General features: G+C 38.6%; 1 pseudogene; it reads right to left on the reverse strand.

Annotated features, from left to right (window-relative positions):
• LOC149235131 (EKC/KEOPS complex subunit bud32-like) overlaps nucleotides 1-18,420 on the reverse strand; it is a 129,082-nt pseudogene that overhangs the window by 98,432 nt on the left and 12,230 nt on the right.

Consider the following 18,420-nt stretch of genomic DNA (forward strand, 5'->3'; position numbering starts at 1 on the left):
CTGAGTCTTCCCCTTTAAAACCTAAACCTTGGAAAAGATATGTCGATGACACTTACATCATTTAGCCTCATGGAAAAGAAAAATTTGACAAATTCCTAGAGCACCTTAAAATTCAATCAGATTCGATCAAGTTTACTATGGAAGTGGAAGAGAATGGCAGTCTTCCCTTTCCTGATATCCTAATCAAGAGAAACCAAGATGGATCAATATCTTGAAAGGTCTATCGCAAGAAAACCGAGTCAGAACATTACGTGCAGCCCAACTCTCACCATCATCATGCTCAGAAACTTGGAGTGCTCAGCACTCTAGCTACCAAGGCGGTACACATTTCAGATCATGATCATTTTTATCAAGAAAAGAAGCACCGTTTGGATTTTTTTGAAAAGAATGGATATAGACGATATCACGAAATCAAAGCTTTCAAAAAAGTGGAGAATCCCAAAAGCAAACAACCAATGGATGATAGTGTAGGCAAGGTTCACCTACCCTACATTCTAGGCACCACTGATAAGATTTCACACATTTTAAAAAAGAATAATATAAAAACCACTTTCATACCCTTGAATATGGTTAGCAGATGCCTGAAATCGATAAAAGATCCCATCAATCCTAAACACCACAAAGGGATTTATTTAGTTTCGTGTTCGTGTGGTAAATCCTACATTGGTGAAACAAGTCATTCTATATTGACTAGGATTCAAGAACATGCCACTGACATCAAACATAACTATTCCAAAGCCTCAGCTCTGGCCGAACACTCTAGTAAAAATAATCATCACATTTGCATAGAAAACTCCAGTGTTGTGGCCAAAATCGACCATTATCACCATAGAAAATTTAGAGAAGCTATCGAAATAGGAAAACACAAAATAACCTTAACCGCGATGACGGTTGGAAAATAAGTGATAATTGGATTCCTACACTAACTGGGGTCTCTACCGTCTCCTAGGTCTCCCGACCCCACTATCTTGTGACCTCCTCATGGTTCAACCTATCCCTAATATCATTAACATTTGAATAAATAACATTAACCAAGAACCCTACCTTGCCTTCAATCCCTAAAAGAACTTTTAGTAAGGTTAAATTCCAATAATTTTTATTTCCTCAGTTAAGATTAAATTTAGGAAAATCCTACACAATTCATCTTAAAAATTATTGGTTAATAAAGATTCAATTAGTAATATTTAGAAGAGCCATTTTGTTTTATTATTATATTACATGTTTTAATTATTTTGCATTATTTATAACATTAATGCTAATACATAATAAATTTAATATTAATAATCCTAATGTTAGCAAAATTAATTAATATAAAAACTTTTATTAATGGAAAAATAACATTATATAATTTAAAACATTATAATACTATAATGTCACATAAAATCGTATTGGAATAATAACGTTAGGTATTAATTAATGTTATTAAAAAATAACTAATACTAAAACTATTAATTGATAACATATTAATATTATAATATTACATGGTATTTGAAAAAAAACATAAAAAAATAAATTAATCGAACTAAATCCATTTCTTAACAACATAAAAATTGTCGGCTACTTACATTACCAACCCAATTTTTCCTCTATTTATTGCCCCAACATTATTTGACTTCACACATCTGATCTTGATGATGAACCATAGATGTTGGTTTGAAATGTCTATACAATAAAACATGAATGCGATGACTCCGGAAGAAATCAATACACAAAATATAGATCACAGAAGCCTAAAATCTATAATTTTCAACCTTTACAGAAGGGGGAAATCACAATAACTTCGTGCATTGGAACGATCCAACGTCAAAATTGCAATGAAGAAGTCATACCTCACTTCTCTCAAACACTATAGAGACACCTCTATTATTCCTCCATTTTCCTGCATCAAACAAAACCTCAAAAACCACAAGAAGAATCACAGTTTCACCAAAGTGAGCCAATCACTCCATTCAGAGATTAGTAAATTATGCTCAGAACTGAACCTATTAAACAAGAAGGCATATGATCTCCACCTTAGTCTATCTAACCTTATTGAACCAACACTGTGGTCTAGAATAGAGTCATGTGCAGCTTTGAAATCTCTCAAAATTGAGGAACAAATGAACTCCAAACAAACCCTAAAATTTGAAAAACTGGAAATGAAAGCTAGCATTCATCCCAACTCCTGGACAGCCCCCAACAAATCCAAAATTAATCCTTCATAGATATCTTTTATTAATTCTCTTATATTGAAGGAAAATATTCCTAATTCACACCACATCGTAGTCAATCACAGTTCTAACGTTGGTCCTGGAAAGAACAATTTGGCTACAATTTATAAGAAATCCATGGATCAAAACATCAATCATAAATCCTACAGAAACATCTCTGAAATGGTATTGACTAGTGCAGGTTCTACTGGGATGGAATACTCTATGTCACACAGATCATGGTCACATACGATGGGCAACATATTGATGAAACAATGAAATGCGACATCTGACATAAACATTGAACCCACTGTGATAGCCACTAAATCAGAAATTGGTATCAATACGGGTAGCGAGTTAATGGAAAAATGTGAGGAGACCTCAGACAATAGCGTTCACATGATAACAACTTGCAATGAATCATAAATCATAGGTCCTCATACAAATCTTTCTGGAATAGAGAACATTGCGTCTTTGGACAACGATCCACCACAGAACAACGAAATACAATTAGCAATTTTAGAGACCTATGACATGAAAGTTGAACCCACGATGACAACATCCATGAAATATATAATTGATATCAATATAGGCAGCTCGTTGATGGAAAAATGCGATCAAAAATGCGATGAGACTGTGGGAAAAAGAGTTGAACTCACGGTAATGGATACCACTGAATCAAAAATTGAAATTAATACAAAAACAACGTGTTTGAATTCTGCAGATCATATAAATAACAATGGAATTGCTTTGAAATCCATATGGACTAACACAGGTCCTGGATCAAACATAGAATATGGAATAAAGCACTCTGCATTTTTGGACAACGGAACTAATAATCCACCACAAAACAACAGAATACAATCATTAATCTTAGAGAACAATGATATTACGAAGAATGAGACTACCTTGGAGTGCGATAAGACTAATAACATAGACGTCAGGCTCATATCCACAGAAATGGGTGAGATGGAAATAGTAAATAAAGAACATGAAACAACGATCCATTTTATGTTTGACAGCGTGTTGGGCACGAGATCCCCCAAGGAAAGTTTTGGGGTTAAAGCCTAGATTTTGGCTAAAAAGTGTAAATGAGATGTAAAGACTCTGCATTTTGTGGGCGCAGAGCGCGAAGTTGTAAATGAGTCACAGGGTTGTTCACCCTCAAGTTTGTAATGTAATGTCGGCTTTAGAGATCTACCCATGGTCTATGGACCATGGGATTGTATAAATAGAGCAAGGCTCTACGTAGTTCAAATAATCATAGAGTCAATAGGATCTAATGATGGAATAGAGGGATTGCAGAAGATCTAAGTGTAGATTCGAGTCTTTGGGTCATAGAGTAGGAGAAGGCTCTGCAGCTAAGTGCGCATAGGTCTAATAGTCCACAGTTGAGTCCGGAGACCCCTGCAGTTGAGTGCGCAGGGTAGGTTGAGTCTGTAACCATTGAAGCATTAATAAAGATAAGTTTTATACCATTCTTGTGTATTCATTTACTCTTTTCTGCATTGAATGTATTGGGTATAAATTATGTTTCTATTGTTTATATGATGCGTGGGCATAGATGATTGTGTTGATTAAGTAAATGTGAGATAAAGTATTTGTTATAGAAAGTTAACTAACATTTGTAAGAAGATAAGTAATATATGTAGTGTAATTTGGGGAAATAGCATAGATCGCTGCCATAATAGTGTGAAAGCCTCTTGGCTCCTCGTTAGGGCTATTAGTAGGCAATTATAATAGATTGTGAAGGTCTCAGAATTCAAAATAGTCCACAAAGTAACTTGCATGAAGGTAGGCACAGTTGGACTAAATCAATCCCTCAGACATCTCCAGGGTGCGAAAACTTGGTTCCTGCATCCCCCATACTACTTCGGACGAGACTTCAATCTATGCAATGTGGGCTGATGCCAAAAGGGCCAGTAGTGTAGGGATTTGTTAGGCTAATTAACTCTGAACTTGGGTCAAGCCCCATCAAGCCAACAAATGGTTTCATTACCAGGACCAGAATCTGCATAGAGATGTCTGATGTCATATCATTAGAATCCAACTAAGAAGGAAATTTAAGGTCGGTTAGACAGGAGGATTCATGATGTAGGAGCATTCAGCCTAAGGAAAATCGTTGTAAATAGTAGACATAGGGGATCATGCATTTTAGGAAATAGTTTTCCTAAGTATCAAGTTAGGCCTTAAGTGTGATTTAATTAGATGCTCTCAAAACAAATAAATGAGAACATGAGTAGTTCCATGATCCTAGGAGCAAGGGAGAACTTTTAGGCACAAAAGGGGCAATAGATGTGGACCATTGAGCAAAACAGGGGGCTTTTCTATTTTAAAACAGAGAAAAGATGGAGTGGATAAAAGTCTGCCACATATGTATGCATGTAGTAAGCTTTAGGGCTTTTGTTAGAGGGTGGGTTTAGGTCCTTCATAGTGATCCATACAAAGTTTCCATATAAACATATGTAAGCCTACGGGTAGAGAAAGAGGCCACTAATAGTAGAATCAAGCCTGTGTGTGTGTGTGTGTGTGTGTGATACCGAGGTGTCTCGAGTGTAATCTGTCCTTTTAAATTAATATATGCAGAGTTCTCTTGACTATGTCATAGCATGTGAAATGTGTTTTCTATGATTGGTTATGATGTGAAACTGTAGGTTTGCAATAATTTTAAGCAAACACAGTCAAGGGCGAAGCATAGAAAGAGAGGACAATGATTTAGAAGAATTGAAATGGACCATCGAGTCTAAATGAAGGAGAAGAGTGAAGCTCTGGAGAAGCAGTGGAATGGAGAGTTATAATGGACCTTTGAATCCTTTCAAGGGAACAATTAATGTCCCAAAGGACAATGATAGAAAGACTTTGGTAAAGAGTTTAAGCTCAAACGAGAATGAATGGAGCAGTAGAAGAATGGAAAGCCGGAACCTTTGAAGAACCCAAAGGGCCACACGAACCATTGGAAATGTCTTAATTTCTAAATAAAAGGAATTACAGAGAAGTGAAGTATTGACACTCAGCAACTGTTGGATCAGTTAGATCAACGACTGTGATTTAATCACATTGGTGGAAGAACATTTTAAAGTATAGGAATGAGCCTTGGAGATTTGCAAACGGCGAGCAATGAGTGATCGTGGACCATTAGATCGAGGCTAGATTAGCTATCATGATTTAATCGCATATCGGCGATCGGAGGTGCCAAGGGTCAGCGGTTTATGAATGTGCAATATCGTGACAACGATAATCAGCGATCGACATCAGGATTTATCGGCGATCAGGCGTCAGAAGGTTCAGAGATAGGGGGAGTAGTGTAAAGGAAAGGTCAACCCAACATTTTATAGATGCAACCCTAAAGAATTTGAAGTCCAGTGTATGTGGTTTGAAGCGGAATTCCTTTGTAATTGTGCTGAAGTGTGGCTATGCCTTTTAAGGCTTAAATATTATGTTAACGACTTCCGATAGTAATATTGGAGTCGGAGGAGGGGTGATGCGGCACACAAGTTGTAAGACCGTGGAACCAAGCGAAGGCCGATTGTGATGAGGTTTTAACCTCGAGGTTTGTCCTAAGGCCATAATAAAGCGAAAATGTTTTTTGGGAGTATTTCCCTTCATAAATGGGTTTTCCTTTATAAAAGGAATTTGAAAGAGAAAAGTGTCGATGGTGTGTTTTGTGTGTTAATCCACACGTAACCAAGAATTTAAAAGGGAAGGTTATATATTCATCGATTAAAGGATTTAAAACACTCCAAAGGGTTTAACAGTTCCCGATAGGAGGTTTCAGGCAGGGTGATTGAGTTCCTATGTACAGGAACTACTGATGAATGGGTCGTGACAATTTATGGTCTGTAGGTTTGACTCCATTGTAGAGTCAAATGACCTGGGATAGTTGTAGATGCATTATTATTGAAGAATCCATACCTGTGCGGGTGGTTACCCTGGCATCAGTTTGGCTAAGTATGGTTATATGTCGGGTTATACCCTACACCAGTAGTGGTATCAGAGTAGATTTGTAATCTATAAAAGGAGAACTTTTGAAGTTCTTGGAAGACTGTAGCAGTCCCAACAGAGGTTTGTAATAGCAGGAACAAAAGATTCCTTGAAGGAAGGAGAAATCAAGATTGCTTAATGAAAGTTCTGAAGGAAAGAGGACTTGGGAACCAACTAGAGGACAATCCATTCAAAGTGTAGAAGAATGGGTGAAACAAGATCATGTTGAGATCTTGAAGGAGAGGTAATGTGTTATGTTATGTTTTAAATTAAGAATGTATTTTTTTATACTAATGCACAGGTGACAGCAACAGAAGCCGTGTGAGAAGAACATATGAGTTCTTGAAGGCAGAGTAAGGAGAATACTCTGAAGAAGAAGTGGCAGTGAGCTTGAAGAATCTAACAAGAGATTGGACAGAGAGGATAGTTGAAGTGTTCTCAAGAGGAAGTGAGAGATTATAGAAGCCTAAAAGAAGCAATGGTGTTGCTCAAGAGAAGGTTCCAGACAGAGGACTGTGCTTACCAAATGACTGAGTGAGGAGAGCTTAATGAGGTAAGATTGCAGCCAGGAGGACTAGTTGTTGTAGAGGCTTGTTGCGAAGGAGCTCATGAAGAAAGAAGAGAAGAAGATGACTACTGATAGTCATAGCAAAGGTTCAGAGAGAAGCCACAATAGAGGATATAAGAAGGATGATGCCAAAGCAAATGGCAAGAGGATGAGTCAAGAAAAAATTAACAAAGAGGTTGCTGAATTAAAAGAACAACTCAATGCATTAAGGAGAATGTGTTGGAAATAATACTGAGAGGGGGGGGTGAATCAGTATTATCAAATCAATAAAACATTTTCATTTCCATATTCAGATTCATATATGCTACTTTCACAAAAATGATTAATGCAACCAGTGTATATCCAGTATACTTATGATTCAGTTAGTTGATCCTTAATGAGTGCATTAGAACATTATTAACCATATGAATAGTAAATCGAAGCAGTAAAACAGAATAGATCATCACACACAGGAAGCACACATGAACACCATGATATAAGGTGGAAACCCAATGTGTGTGAAAACCACCTATTGCAAGTCGTCTCTATCTTCTTTTAATAAGAAACTTCCTTTTACAATATTTTGTACTAGTGCAGACTTATACCAGTACATAGGCTTCTACCTGCAGAAGGATACAACCTTCTCTCTCTCTCGAGATTCTCCTGGAAGGGAGCTACAACCCCCTTAGCTCTTGTACTAGCTGATCCATTTACTAGTACGCAGGCTGCAACCTGCTGACATGCTCCAAAGCTTTCCAACTGCTACTGGAAGGGAGCTACCACCCCCTTAGCTTTTGTACTAGCTAAGATACTAGTACGTAGGCGCCAACCTACAATATTCTCTCCTCCAGGTACCACGTTTCATACATTTTCAGACTGGATACTCCTAAAACAGAACACATAATCTGAAGGCCACGTTTCATCCAATTTTCATACTGGACCCATCAATATCATTGAAGCACACAATCAATCAATCAATCTCTGAATCACCCAATACTGAGTCAACACTTTCACCACAACCAACCTCCGTACAGATCTGCAAATATTTCCCTATAACTTTGCAGCTATTCCATACATCGGTCATACCCAAATCATACTATTCATACATCAATAATTCAGATCTAGGCTATCAAACCATTCATCATCATGAGTGTATCCTTGGTTCAGATCAAGCAAAGCATCATGAAAATCAATCAAATATCAAATAGTTCTTCAATCAACCAATCTTCCTTGTACAAAACTGAATCAATAATTTCTCAACCCACAGCAACCAGACACTAACTCAGAACCTTGAACACAACAGTATTAGACAAAAGCAGCCAAAACATATTAGAAGAAAATTCTGCAACTTCACCAATAGAAACCTGCGGGTATCCGCACTTCTGCTATGTCGAGCTTGCGGATCTCCGCACCTACTCCTGTGGCTTGCCTGCGCACCACTGCACCTGCTCTTGCAGCTTACCTACACACCTCCACACCTGCTCTTGCAGCTCGCCTGTGCACCACCGCACCTACTCCTGCGGCTTGCTTGTGCACCTCCGCACCTGCTCCTGCAGCTCGCCTGTGCAGCTCCGCACCTGCGCCTATCTCTGTCTTGCGCACCTCTGCACCTGCTCCTGCAGCTCACCTGCGGACCTTCGGGTATAAACAATTTATTAGTTTTCAATTGTAACCCAGACTTCCAGATTTACAGATCTGATCATGCGCCCAAGAGATCTCGACCCCTCAATAGATCTGCCTTGTAATGCTCAGATTTCTCCTTGATTCAAATGCAGCTATCACTCACCAATCGATCACAAGTATTTCATATCTCGCTCACCTTAAGATATTCAACACATGATTATATCATCCAAATGATCTCCTTCCCCTTTTTATAGTCTAGGCCTTTCTCAAACCATGGACCAAAACCATTGAGAAACAATACCAAGGATCCAATACTTGCGTTCAACTCTTTTGGATGCAATACCACGGACCAAAACCATAGGATCAAAAACTGTCGGACTAATACCATGGACCAACCATAAGATTTCCCACGTGCGTGTACTTTTCTCTGCATGAAAGTGTGTGAACTGGGGTCTGCCCCTTTCGAACTGTGAAACTGCGAACATGTCCGCACCTTCTAAATGATGAGCTTGTAGAACCTGCCGATGAACGCACCTTTTGATCGGTGCACCTGCAAATTTCTTATTTTCTTCATTCTTTGTAGGTTGATTATCAATCTTTGCTACTGACCTGTTGCACTATGATCTGTCATCTGTATGAGTTGCCATCAAGGACAACACTTGAGCCATAATGCCAACAATCTCCCCCTTTGGACTTGATGGCAAAGCTAACTTGTCATACTAGGACTGTCATTTGATTCCTTTGAGCTGTCCTACATCCCTTGTATTATGTCACATTTGATATCTCTTCTATAGATTCATCTGATTTTATATAAGTGAGATGTTCTTCTACGAGAGGGTTGCCATCAAGTACAACACATGCATCATAATGCCAACAATCTCCCCCTTTGGACTTGTTGGCAACAATACCAAGTCACTCTCCCCCTTTGACATCAAGGGCAAACGGTGGACCAAGATATTCTCTTTCCATGATAAACATTCGACTGACCATACTCCCCCTGAGTATCTGCTGAAATCTCTGAATTAGCTCCCCCTTTGAATATGCCAAGGTGTACCAATCTGATTATGCTCCCTCCGAGTACTGCTAAAGTCTCTGCTCTGCTAAAGAGTGTTGTTCATGCTCCCCCTAACTGTAAGCAAGATCTACAAAAGATGTTCTACAAGAAGAACATGACTCTATACATCATAAATGACCTTCCTATCACCAAAGACTTATACATACATCCATCTCCCACCAAATGGGGATATACCAAACTTGACTCATCCACCCAATCAAGTGGGGATACATCAAGGTTTACACATGATAGCACAAGAGTATAACATCGTCCATCCCAGGCATAGTGGGGAAAACAACATAGGCCGTTACATGACCTTGATAATGGCTGAAATATTCCATCATCCTTCCTATGCATGGGGGTACAAATGACCAGAAGAGATCTCATCAAATGACTACAATAGATAGAGACACACTATTACATCATGAGTCTTGATATGACCTTTTCATCGAATGTTATTCATCACATTTATAACAGAGACCACACATCTAAATAAGACCATGATAGTCATCAAAAACTATCATACATAGTGTATGATTTGCTCTATAAGCATCTGTCAACAACATCCAGACCAGCAACCTGTATACGTCCATTAGCGTAGATAGCATCAACCTATCATTATATCATCATGATTCCAACAATGCGACTTTGAGTAATCATCCATGTATCCAGAACTATGTATCTTGAGCTCAAGATCATTTGTCAAGACTTCTTGATATCATCAGCCGCAACAATCCTCATCCATATGAGCACCAAAAACTTATAGGAATCCTGTATCATAACGGTATTATATGATCTTTATGCATATGACAACAGCAGCATATGAGTGACTCATCATCAAGCAATGAAGATGTGTATTCAAGCTTTGTACTTCTCCTTATCCTTATGAAGATCACCATGTAAACACCATATATGTATCATAAGAGAATCAACCATAAATCTAATCAACTATGTAACCCCAAGAATCATATAACAATATATAAGCATCATCACCAAGGACCATAATGCCAACAATGCATTATTAAAAGCATAAACTCCCCCTGAACTTGTGCCATCTGTTTACTGTCAGATCTGAACATTCATATATCAACAAGAATTATTAAGACATCATCATCGTCATCAAGTTAGGTGCAGGAACACTTCTAAACATCTTACAAGTGTCAAGACATTTCACCACATCATCAACAAATTGTAACCATTATCAAACAGAGCAAATAATAAATTGAAACATATCAGACTCTGCTAACATATACGCGACTGTGCAGTGACTAACTCGCGTATATACGCGTCTTCCCTTTATCAAACTTGCATATGAGATTTAGGACACTGAAGTTTTACACTTTCAGCTCCCTCTGAGTCTATATATTGTGTTGTACCACATCTTTCTGTCTGTACTTCCTTCTTCTTCCATATCTTCAAGTGTGATGATGTTTTCTTCTTTTGGTATGGTGTCCATACTTTGTTCCTGCATTCCTTAGCTATATGTCCAAGCTTGTTACATGCATAACATCTTACATGTCTCATATTCCTTCTATAGCAATCAACAACTCTGTGACCAAACATATTGCAAGCAAAGCAATATCCATTAAAGTACCTGGAATGTCATGATCTTTCTCCATGATGACCTTGACCCATTCTGCATCTGGATGCAACATGTCCAAGATTATAGCATTCAACCTTATTCATAAGAGGAGTAAAAGATTTTCTTTGAAGAATTTCTTTCCTTGGTTGATGATGAGATTGACCATTCATCTCCTTATTGAGCATTTCAGATTTTGCATTAGAGTCCCTTGTCTTACTAGATTCACCTTTAACAGATTCATGAAAACCAAGACCTGCTTTGATAGCAAGAGACATTTGACTACTAAGAATATCATCCAAGATCTTAGTACTATCTTGAAATCGTAAGAGCTTATCCTTTTCTTCTAGCTTATCTTTTAGCATATTTACCTCAACCTGATGTTGCTCTTCCTTTTCAAGATACCGCTTCTTCATGTTTTCTTCAGCTTTTCTTCCTTCTTCCAACTGATGTCTTAGATTGAGAACTTCATTTTATTGTTTTTCATGATCTTGGAGAAGTTCGTTATTCTGCTTCTTTGATTCTTCAAGATCTTCCTTTAGCAAGAGGATTGTAGCTTCAAGACTTTCATAGTAACTAGATGTATCTCTGAGTTTCTTGATTGTTGTGCTCTTATTATTGACTTCATCTCTTAGTGATATTACTTCATCCTGCAACTTTTGATATTTGTCCTTGAATAACTTCCTTACCTTGTTTCCTTCCTCTAGTTGAGCTTTTAGTTTGGTAGCTTCTTCTTTGAAGGCACATTCCCTTTTGTTCAATAGATCTTGTTGATCTCTAATTTTGTCTGTAAGCCTTTTAAATTCTGCCTCTATTTGATATCTTTCTTGCTCACCCATAAGAGAAAATTCAGTTGTTTCGCTATCACTTTCATCTTTTCCAAATGGATAGATACCTGTATCACCAGAGGATAACAAATTCATACCTGATAGATCATTTGCTTGTTCATCTTCATCATGAAGTGATTCTGAATCTGAAGTGCTTCTTCCACATATTCCCCAATCTATACTCCCACTATCATAGTTCTTCTGAGATGTCTTCTTCTTCTTAGGTGCTTTCTTCTTAAGCTTCTTTCCCATTGTTCTACGTATCTCCTTCAAGCGATCAAGCTTTTACCAAAGGACCTACTCTGATTCCAATTGTTGGAAATAATACTGAGAGGGGGGGGGGGGGTGAATCAGTATTATCAAATGAATAAAACTTTTTCATTTCCATATTAAGATTCATATACGCTACTTTCACAACAATGATTAATGCAACCAGTGTATATCCAGTATACTTATGATTCAGTTAGTTGATCCATAATGAGTGCATTAGAACATTATTAACCATATGAATAGTAAACCAAAGCAGTAAAACAGAACAGATCATCACACACAGGAAGCACACATGAACACCATGATATAAGGTGGAAACCCAATGTGGGTGAAAACCACCTGCTGCAAGTCGTCTCAATCTTCTTTTAATAAGAAACTTCCTTTTACAATATTTTGTACTGGTGCAGACTTATACTAGTACACAGGCTTCTACCTGCAGAAGGCTACAACCTTCTCTCTCTCTCGAGATTCTCTTGGAAGGGAGCTATAACCCCCTTAGCTCTTGTACTAGCTGATCCATTTACTAGTACGCAAGCTACAACCTGCTGACATGCTCCAAAGCTTTCCAACTGCTACTGGAAGGGAGCCACCACCCCCTTAGCTTTTTTACTAGCTAAGATACTAGTACGTTGGTGCCAACCTACAATCTTCTCTCCTCCGGGTACCACGTTTCATACATTTTCAGACTGGATACTCTTGAAACACAACACATAATCTGAAGGCCATGTTTCATCCAATTTTCATAATGGACCCATCAATATCATTGAAGCACACAATCAATCAACATCATCAATCTCTGAATCACCCAATACTTAGTCAACACTTTCACCACAACCAACCTGCGTACAGATCTGCAAATATTTCCTTATAACTCTGTAACTGTTCCATACATCGGTCATACCCAAATCATACCATTTATACATCAATAATTCAGATCTAGGCTATCAAACCATTCATCACCATGAGTGTATCCTTGGTTTAGATCAAGCAAAGCATCATGAACATCAATCAAATATCAAATAGATCTGCAATCAACCAATATTCCTTGTACAAAACTGAATCAATAATTTCTCAACCCACAGCAACCGGACACTAACTCAGAACCCTGAACACAATAGTAATAGTAATAGTAATAGAAACCTGCGGGTATCTGCACTTCCGCTATGTCGAGCCTGCGGATCTCTGCACCTGCCCCTGTGGCTTGCCTGTGCACCACTGCACCTGCTCCTGCAGCTTGCCTGCACACCTCCGCACCTGCTCTTGCGGCTCGCCTACGCACCACCGCACCTGCTCCTGTGGCTTGTCTGCACACCTCCACACCTGCTCCTGCGGCTCGCCTGCGCACCTCCGCACCTGCGCCTGTCTCTGTCCTGCACAGCTCCACACCTGCTCCTGTTGCTCGCCTGCGGACCTTCGGGTATAAACAATTTATCAGTTTTCAATTGTAAACCAGACTTCCAGATTTTGAGATCTGATCACGCGCCCAAGAGATCTCGACCCCTCAATAGATCCGCCTTGGAATGCTCAGATTTCTCCTTGATTCAAATGCAGCTATCACTCAGCAATCGATCACAAGTATTTCAGATCTCGCTCACCTTAAGATATTCAACACATGAGTATATCATCCAAATGATCTCCTTCCCCTTTTTATAGTCTAGGCCTTTCTCAAACCATGGACCAAAACCATTGAGAAACAATACCAAGGATCCAATACTTGGGTTCAACTCTTTTGGATGCAATACCACGGACCAAAACCATAGGATCAAAAACTGTCGGACTAATACCATGGACCAACCATAAGATTTCCCACGTGCGTGTGCTTTTCTCTGCATGAAAGTGTGTGAACTGGGGTCCGAACCTTTTGAACTGTGAACTTGCAAACATGTCCACACCTTCTAAACGATGAGCCTGCAGAACCTGCCGATGACCGCACCTTTTGATCAGTGCACCTGCAAATTTCTTATTTTCTTCATTCTTTGTAGGCTGATCATCGATCTTTGCTACTGACCTGTTGCACTATGATCTGTCATCTGTATGAGTTGCCATCAAGGACAACACTTGAGCCATAACGCCAACAGAATGCTTGAGCAAAAGCCAGAGACTATGTTGGGTCTTGAGGAAGAAGCCAATGGAATGGCATGAGATGCAGAGAAGGATACAACGAATGCAAGTAAGGTGGCTGAAGGAAAAACTCAAGGAGGTTGAGTTAGAAATGGAAGAATCCATCTGTGAACCAGAACAAGGAGAATTTCTGGGAGAAAGTGAAGATGAAGACTTGAAGACTGAAACTTCAAGTGAGGCCAAAAGGCTTGATGATTTTAAATCTAACAATTTGTGAATGTTTGCAGGTGAAGGAAAATTGGCTAATATTTTCATGAAGAAGGAAGAAGACCAGTAGAATCAAAATTATGTTCTAGAAAAGGATGAGATAGATAGATCTCATACACATACAGAGATAGAGGTCAAGCAACCAAGTGAAGGGCTTGAGGAGATTGAAGAAGAGACTATCAATGAATTTCTGAACCATATGAATGATTTAGAATAGCAAGAAAATATGATGGTTGAACCATCAAGTGAGACCATAGGGTCTTATATTTTTAAAACTGATAGTTTATGTATGATGGTAGATATTGCAGGAGAAAAGCAACCATTTGAAGATATCGTCAGAGGAGATAAACAACAAGGGACTGAAGGCAAAATTGAGGAAGAGACTATGTTCGATGAAAATATTGTAAATGATCATCAATTCACTATGACGATAGGCACATTGGAGATAGCCATGGAAATTGTTAAGATAGACAGTAGGGAAGAAGAACATCTACTGAAAGATGTTAAGGAAGAGGAGGTCTATGGGAAAGACTTAGCAAAGAAAAAAGGAACACTAACAAAAGAGTGTTTTGAAGAGGATGGATAGTCTTTTGAAGATGTCAAAAGTGTGGAGGAGTACTCTAGGAGAACATAGTATAATGGAGAAGACCTCTTGAAGGAGGGAAGTAGTGATTTGCTACAAGAGAAAAACCTTGAGATTACAAGGGTCAAAGGAAGAAAATATTTTAATACTGTAACACAGAACGTCAAGGATGAAGATGGAAAAGAGAGCATTTTGATGAAGTGCTTGCTAAGTGTGAAGAGGAAATTAAACTGTAGGGGAAACTGATGAGAGAACTTGACAGTAGAATAGAAGCTACAATTATTGTTTATGAAGGAGAAGATGTGCCTCAGGTAGCCATGGAGACAAGAAGATATAATAATTTGTTTGTAGACTCATTAAAAAGCATGAAAGAGTATGAGTATGTGATCAAAGAGATTGAGTAGAGGTTGTTTGAAGATGGTAAAGAGGTAGTACAAATCAAACAATTTCAAAGTGAAGATAACCAGCAGCAGGTTAAAGGAGGAGAAGTTCACTACTGTGAACCCAAGCAGGAAGAAATCATTAGAACAGATGATGTAGAAGAGAGATTAATTGACAGTCTCATGAATTCCACTGAGAATTCGAATCAGCATACTGATGTGTTGACAGAGGAGAAGGAGAAAACAAATCAGCAAACTAAATTGTTGCCAAAGGAAGATAAGGCACAACAGCCTTATGTTTTTAATTTTAACAAGTGGTTTGAGTGTGCAGGTTTTGTTGCAAATGCTGGAGGAGATTTGGCACAAGCGAAAAGTGAAATAAAGGTGAAAGAAGAGAATTCTATGGAAGAACTCAATCCATGGAATAGAGAAGTTAATTTGCTAGAAAGAATGTTGAACAATCATGATTTAATCGTGAAAGAGGGTAAGGATGACAGGGAAGCAGTCAATAAAGTGAGCAAATCAAAAGTTGGAGAAAATAAAAGAGAAGTCAGCATAGGAGTCACAACAAAAGTTGAAGTAAGGAAAGCCAGTGTAGAAGACAGCAGCAATAACTTGAAACAAAGAGAAAGAGACAAAAATACAAAGTAGAAAATGGACCAGTTCAAAGATATGCTGGACATAGAAATTGAAGAAATGTGCCAGCTGATGATGCCGCAATTCAAATGGACGAAAATGGTAGCAAAAATAGGCAAGATCAATCAGAAGTTGAATCTGATTGACAGTAAGAAGAAAATGGAGCAAAAGACAGCAAAAATGCAGCAACAATAAGGGAACAAATCATGTGGATAGTTACAGAACAAAATATGGGGTCCAGGAAGACAAGACTAGAAGACACATGATTAGGAGATCATGAATATTTTCTACTTTGGGAGTCCGATGCAAGAGCATTTAGCACAATGAAAATCATTGTAAATAGTAGACATAGGGGGTCATGCATTTTAGGAAATAGTTTTCCTAAGTATCAAGTTAATGCAACATTTAGGCCTTAAGTGTGATTTAATTAGATGCTCTCAAAGCAAATAAATGAGAACATGAGTAGTTCCATGATCCTAGGAGAAAGGGAGAGTTTTTAGGCATAAAAGGGAGAATAGATGTGGACCATTGAGCAAAATAGGAGGCTTTTCTGTTTTAAAACAGAGAAAAGATGGAGTGGATAAAAGTCTTTCACATATGTATGCATGTAGTAAGCTTTAGGGCTTTTGATAGAGGATGGGGTCAGGTCTTTCATAATGATCCATCCAAAGTTTCCATATAAACATATGTAAGCCTACGGGTAGAGAAAGAGGCCACTAATAGTAGAATCAATTCTATGTTTGTGTGTGTGTGAGACTGAGGTGTCTCAGGTGTAATCTGTGCTTTTAAATTAATATATGCAGAGTTTTCCTGACTATGTCAGAGCGTATGAAATGTGTGTTCTATGATTGGTTATGATGTGAAACTGTAGGTTTGCAATAATTGTAAGCAAACACAGTCAATGGAGAACCACAGAAAGAGAGGAGAAAAATTCAGAAGAATTGAAATGGACCATCGAGTCTAAATGAAGGAGCAAATAGAAGCTCTGGAGAAGCAGTGAAATAGAGAGTTATAATGGACCTTTGAATCCTTTCAAGGGAACAATTAAAGTCCCAAAGGATAGTGATAGAAGGACTTCGCTAAAGAGTTTAAGGTCAAATGAGAATGAATGGAGTAGTAGAATAACAGAGAGCCAGAACCTTTGAAGAACCCAAAGAGCTGCAGGAACCATTGGCAATGGTGTAATTTCTAAATAAAAGGAATCATAGTGAAGTGACGTATTGACGCGTAGCAACCATTGGATCAGTTAGATCTATGGGTCTGATTTAATCGCATTAGCAGAAGACCCTTTTAAAGTATTGGAATGAGCCTTGGAGATTTTCAAAGGGTGAGAAGCGATTAATCGTGGACCGTTGGATCGTGGCCAGATCAACGGTCATGATTTAATTGCATATCGACGATCATAGGTGCCAAGGGTCAGTGGTTTATGAATGTGTGATATCGCGACAATGATAATCAGCGATCGTCATTGGGATTTATCAACGATTGGGCATTGGAAGGTTCAGAGATTGGGGGAGTAGTTTAAAGGAAAGGTGGACCTGAAATTTTATACATGTAATCCTAAAGAATTTGAAGTCCGGTGTATGCATTTTGAAGCAGCATTCCTTTGTAATTGGGCTAAAGTGTGGCTATGCCTTTTAAGGCTTAAACATTATGTTAATGACTTCCGATAGTCATATTGGAGTTAGAGGAGGGGTGATATGGCACACAAGTGGTAAGACCATGGAACCATGCAAAGGCCAATTGCTATGAGTTTTTAACCTTGGGGTCTGTGCTAATGTTGTAATAAAGCAGAAATGTGTTTTGGGAGTATTTCCCTTCGTAAATGGGTTTTCCTTTATAACAGGAATTTGGAAGAGAAAAGTGATGATGTTGTGTTTCGTGTCTTAATCGACACGTAATGAAGAATTTAAAAGGGAAGGTTATATATGCATGGGTTAAAGGATTTAAAAGGCTTTGAAGGGTTTAACAGTTCCCGATAGGAGGTTGCAGGTGGGGTCACTGAGTTCCTATGTAGAGGAGCTGTTGTTGAATGGGCCATGACCATTTATGGTCTATAGGTTTGACTCCATTGTAGAGTCAAATGACCTGGGAAAATTGTAGATGCATTATTATTGAAGAATGCATACTGTGGGTATGTGCGGGTGGTTACCCTCACATCAGTTTAGCTAAGTATGGTTATATGTTGGGTTATACCCTACACCAATTCACGAGTTCACGACGCAGGAGAACAAGAATCCGCGACTAACAAAAGAAGAGTGGTTAGACTGCCACCTGCACACAAAAATCCATGAGATATTTTTTGCATCTTTCCCTACTGAGTTGTACAAGTGGATCGTGAAGCTAGCAGATAGCCAAGGAAGGTGGAAGCTCGACGGTCGTATTGTGTGGACCCCAGAGTTTGTGCGCATATTGGAAGCATC

The sequence above is a fragment of the Pinus tabuliformis genome, chromosome 8, assembly GCF_031772625.1.
Source record: "Pinus tabuliformis cultivar Carrire ecotype Pingquan chromosome 8, CPIR1, whole genome shotgun sequence".
Classification (NCBI taxonomy): domain Eukaryota; kingdom Viridiplantae; phylum Streptophyta; class Pinopsida; order Pinales; family Pinaceae; genus Pinus; species Pinus tabuliformis.